Genomic DNA, 5,789 nt, shown 5'->3' with positions numbered 1-5,789 from the left:
TTCACTTCTAAGAAGCATACTGGTTATATTACTTCTAAGACTGAGTTGTTCTTTTTTCCATGTGGTTCAATATTGTTTGCTACCACAATTCAAATGCATAGATTTTTCTTCTGTCTTCCTTTTTTATTGTTCAGGTTTTGCATGCATGATACTTAATTACATGGTCCCTTTCAAACTCTAAGACTCAGGATCTCAGTTCCAAGGGGATTTTCAGAAGCTTTTGTCTGTCACTTTTTCTGGAACAAAAAAGAGAAACATCTTTCTGGCCTTATATTTTGGACATTTCCATACTCCTCTCTTCCTATATGGAAATTCCCCATTTGATGCATGCCGATCTGCTGTTCTATCTGTAGACAAGTGTTGGAAGGAGAATAAATATTTAAGCAATCTCAATGTATAGTTTGGTACTACTTCTGGAATTTCCTTGGTTCTTCTTGACTTTTAAAACTAGTTTAGATGTCAAAGACTAGGAAAGTGATACTTAAATATTTTTTTCATTTCTTCCCTATTCTTAAAACTCGAATAAAACCAAACTCTGCAGTGCCTCCCAGTGGGTGGCTGTCATCATTGCATTCTCTTTAAGCTTGTTCTTGGGCAAAGAAACCTGGACTCTGGAAGGTGGGACAATAATAATACTTTTGCTGCTGATAACATAGTATTTTCTACATGTAGCCATGAAGTGTTTATATGTTGCTATATGTTATATGTGTTTATAAGCTATAACTGTGACTATATAAAATATTGTTTATCTTCATAAGACTCAATGAAGTAGATTCTATTATTATTACCATTTTGAGGATGAGAAAACCGAGGCTTCAGTTCTTCGAGGTTGGTAGGTGACAACTGGTGTGGTAGGATTTAAGGCTAGGAATGGCAAGAATAGTTCCTCCAGGGCCTCTAATCTCACAGAAGTCTTCAACAGCTAAATTCTGTCTCAATTGCTTTCTCAAGCTCAGGGAAGAATGGATGTATTGTTGGACAGTATTTTTAGTTTAATTGAATAAGTATTGGCTTCAGTATGTGCTTGAGGCTATGGGGAAATAAGGAAGAAGACCAAGGCATGATCCTTGCCCTTAAGGTGTTCATATTCCAGTTCAGGAAATTGTGTATATACTAGAAATAAGTAACTAGTACAGAGTACTCCAAAAAGTTTCAAAAGGAAGTGGAATTGAGATGCATGAGGAAAGCATGGATAGAATTTGGAGGCTAAAGAATATAGCTAAGAGATGGCTAAGACATGGAGAGACCATGTCCTTTCTTGTTTATTCTCTTCCTTCCTCCATTTAAATAATACTTATTATTTGCTCATTATATGGAATATGGAACAGAAGACCTAGGAACTGCATTCAAAGAGTTCATAATCTAATGTAAAGACTGAATAATTAATTGTGGAATTGCCACATATACGGCAATAAGTGTTTCAAAAAAAGCATATGTCAGTATTGGATAGTCACTCTGGTGAGCTCTGTTGGAGAAAGTTCAGAAAATATTTCACAGAGGACAAAACTATTCCAGTGGCCCTTAGAGAATGAGTAGAGGACCCACAGGTGAGCAGCTGAGGTCTGTGAGGGCAACTAGAAGACGCTTGATAAATTGTTAATCTTATAATTAAGTAGAAAATACTGTGTAGCAAGGTAAACCATGTTCACCTTGTATGGAAAAAGTATAGATTATCTTTCTCACTTTAACTTTGGTGTTAAGCATCCATTTCCTGTGATAATGGAAGAAAACAAAGCTTTCAGTAAACAGCTCAGCTCCTCTTTCAGGCTAAGTCAGTCTCTCTGACTAAGTGAAAAATCAGTCCTAACTTTTACACTCTGTCTCAGGGATATTTTTCCTTCCCTGGGTCCCTGGAATCATATATATTTTCATCTTGCTGGGGAGGGGTGCCCTCTAGTCTGCATGTTGTCCCCTCTGCCTCGACTGGAGTCTTCTAGTGTGATTGGTGTACTCTGTTCTTGGGAAAATTTGCTGGTCTCTTGGGGCAGGGCTGGTCCTGGCCAGGCTTTGACTATGTATAGATTGCTGTGTAACAAATTACTACAAATGTAGCAGCTTAAAGCAACACATTTACTGTCTTACAGTGTTTTTGGGTCAGGAGTCCAGGTGTGGGTTCATTGGGTCTCCTGCTTTAGGCCCTCTCAGAGTCTGCAATCAGTGTGTTGGCTGGGCCTAGGATCTTATCTGAACCTTGATCAGGCAAGGAACTACTTCCAAGCTCATGTGATTATTGATAGGATTCATTTCCTTATGAGTTGGACTGAGGACTCAGCTTCCTGTGTAGAAGCTGCCCTCAGTTCCTTCCCATGTATGCAGCTTCTTATGGAGGCTTACTTCATGAGAATGTGCAACGAATGTGCTAGAAGACAGTAAAGTCTTCTAGCAAGATGTAAGTTACAATCTCATATAACATAATCACAAAAGTGATTTGCTCTGTACTGTTGGCTAGAAATCAGTCACAGGTCCTGTCCACATTCAAGTCACATTAGTTCCCTAGAGGTGCCCTAAGTAAGTATCACAAAGTGGTGGTTTAAAATGATTAAAAAAAAAAAAAATTTACTATTTCACAGTTTGGAGGCTAGAAGTCTGAAATCAAAGTATCTGCAGGTCCATATTCTCTGCAAAGACTCTGGGGAAGGTCCTTTCTTGTTCTACCAGCTTCTGGAAACCCCAGATATTCCTTGGATTGCAGCTATAACATCATTCCAACCTCTGTCTCCATCTTCACATGGCTGTTTTCCCTCGGTGTCTGTTTCTGTGTCTCTTCTCCTCTTTCATAAGGACATTATGCAGATAGGATTAGGACATATCCTGCTTAAATAGGACTTTATGTTAATTGATAAGGTAATTTTCATAGGCTCCAAGTGTGGGGGCTTCAACATGTCTTTTTAGGAACACAATTCATAACCCAAGGGGAGCAGACTACACAAGGGAGTCAGTATTAGGAAGCAGGAATAATTAGGGGTCATTTGAAAATCTGTCCACATCAATTGAAATCTGCTTCTGCCATTTGCTTGCTATGAAGGCCACACACTCAATCACTGCCTCATCTGACTTGAGACCTCTGCCGGTCACAGATCTTTTAACACACTGTTTTCTTCCCTGAGCCACACGGGAACTGTGGGGTCTCCTGTGTACAACATGCTGGCTACACATCTAGGAACCTCTGTTCATCCTTGCACATCTGCTACTCCCCTGTCATCAGGTATAGTTGGATATTCTCTTGTTCTCCCTCACCCCATCAGGTTTTCTTGTTATCTTGCATTTCTGACTTTAATCAGATGAGTAAGTAAGTGTGGGGGCTGGAAGAAGGGGGATGCTGGCTTCCTCTTTTGGTGGCTGAGCCCAGTCTCACCCTGGAATGATCCCTTGTCTTCCTCTCATGGCTGAAGACTTTCTATACCTTCCTCTCATTAGGTGGAGACTCCAGACCCTATGGTTTACAATAACTTTTTATAATCTGGCTGTTGATATGTAAGGAGAACCTTCAAAATGTAGACAACTCTTTTCTCACACAACAAATTCTGGCTATTGAATCTGTTTTTTTCACTTAAAACTCAAAAATCCTATTTTGGAAATCAAAACCATAATATGTCTCTTATCCTTTGCATTCCTACACTGTGAATCCCAGAGGCAATGAATGCCTATGGCTAAATTGGGAAAGGTTTTATACATGGAAGTCAACACTAGAAATTCAACAATCTATTTCAAGGAATTTTACTCTGCTACATCAGGAATAGGAGCTCTGGTAGCATAGTGGCTAAGACACTTGCCTGCTAACCAGACGGCTGGCGGTTCAAACCCACCAGCCACTCCTCGGAAGGAAGGTTGGGCAATCCTACTTCCGTAGTGATACTGCCTCGGAAACCCAAGGAGGGGTCGCTATGAGTCGGGTTTGACTCGAAGGCACATAACAACAACAACAACAACATCAGGAATATTAAGCTAAGCAAAGGCACAAAATAGGGCTAACTAGTGGGCAGTGGGGAGCTCTGATAGCGTAGTGCCTAAGGCACTTGACTGCTAACCAGAAGGCTAGGCATTCAAACTTACCAGCCACTCCTCAAAAGGAAGGCTGGGCAATCTACTTCCATAGTAATACCTCCTCGGAAACCCAAGAAGGGGTTGCTATGAGTTGGGTCCGACTCCACAGCACATAACAACAACAACAACAACAGTGGGTTTTAACACTGAAATGGTTTCAGTGGCAGAATTCTCGCCTTCTGTGCAGACTTGGGTTTAATTTCTGGCCAATGCACCTAATGGCCACCACCCATCTGTCAGTAGAGGCTTAAGTATTGCTAAAATGCTGAGCAGGTTTTAGCAGAGCTTCCAGACTAAGATAGACTAGGAAGAAAGGCCTGGTGATCTACTTCCAAAAAGCAGCCAATGAAAACCCTATGGATCACAGCAGTCTGATCTTGGTATGCAAGGGGTCTGCATGAGTCAGGGGCCAACTTGATGACAGCTAACAACAGGGATAACTAAGACATGTTAATGGGGTGATGAAGAAGCTGGCTTAAAGAAGTGGGGTTTTGCCTAAAAAGTGTAGTGGGCAGGAGTATATATGAAGTAGACCAGGGAGGTATTGAATTCCTGCCTGAAAAGTTTAGGCTTTATGCTGAGCCACATTTATGAGGAGTCTGGTTTCTAAACAGGGAAGAACATACTGAAATCACATGATATTGGCTTTGTTAAGTAGGAGAAATGAAAAGAAGAAAGGTGAGTATAAACATATATATTTTGTGCCAGAAGTGAGTCTGTATCCATGAGTATCATTTCTCCTGTTTGAACGCTTTGAAATCAAGTCAGGAAAATGGTCCATTACTATCATGCCACTGCATTTCTCCAGCCAGTGCTGTTCCTGAGGGACTTAGCAATGATAACCACCCTATTGTTAGGAGTGCATTGTTTCCTAGGTTGTTTCATATGGTCTCTACCAGTTTAAGGAATTGCTTAGGGAACTCAAAAGACATTGAGCCTCAAGAGAGTTAAGCTCCTTGATGTTCATGGGGTTAAGGGCCTCCGTCATTGTCCAGATTGAGTAGGAAAAAGTCAACTGCAATGGAAAAAGAAAAAAAAAAAAAAAGTAACAACATGGAAGGGGAAGAAGGAAGCCAATATAGTACAGGGAAAGAACTGTGATAAATTACTTGACAAATACTGTGGATGCAAAGCTCCCAGGCAGTATGCACTGACTTATGTTTATTGTTGTTGTTAGTTGTCATCAACTCTATTCTAGCTCATGGTGACCATGTATTCAGAGTAGACCTGCTCCATTGAGTTTTCAAGGCTGTGGCCTTTGAAAGCAGATCACCAGGCTTATTTTCTGAGGTGCTTCTGGGGGCATTTGAACTGCCAATCTTTCAGCTAGTAGTTGAGAGCTTAACTGTGCATGCCACCCAGGGACTTCACTGACTTATAAAACATGCCTTTTATTTTACCTGGGAACTCCTGTTTGATTAATTTATGCCATAAGAACACTACAAATGTATAGGGAAGCACCTAAGCATTTTTTGTAACTGAAAAGGAAGAAAGAAAGATGACTTACATACCTAACAAAAGGATACTATTTAAATCCGTCATTGTACATTCATGAAATGGAATTTTATATGCCAGTTAAAAAGAAACATGGTAGAATTACATAAGGAAAAGTGTCTAGAATGCTAAAAATAAATTGCAGATCAGCATAACTATGATATCATTTTGAAAACAAATAGTATATATGAAATATATATGCATATATATATGTGTGTGTGTGTATATATATATATATATATATATATACA

This window comes from Orycteropus afer, unplaced genomic scaffold (genome assembly GCF_000298275.1).
Source record: "Orycteropus afer afer isolate SDZICR_OR568_19922 unplaced genomic scaffold, OryAfe1.0 scaffold00493, whole genome shotgun sequence".
Lineage (NCBI taxonomy): Eukaryota > Metazoa > Chordata > Mammalia > Tubulidentata > Orycteropodidae > Orycteropus > Orycteropus afer.
This window is presented reverse-complemented; position numbering follows the sequence as displayed.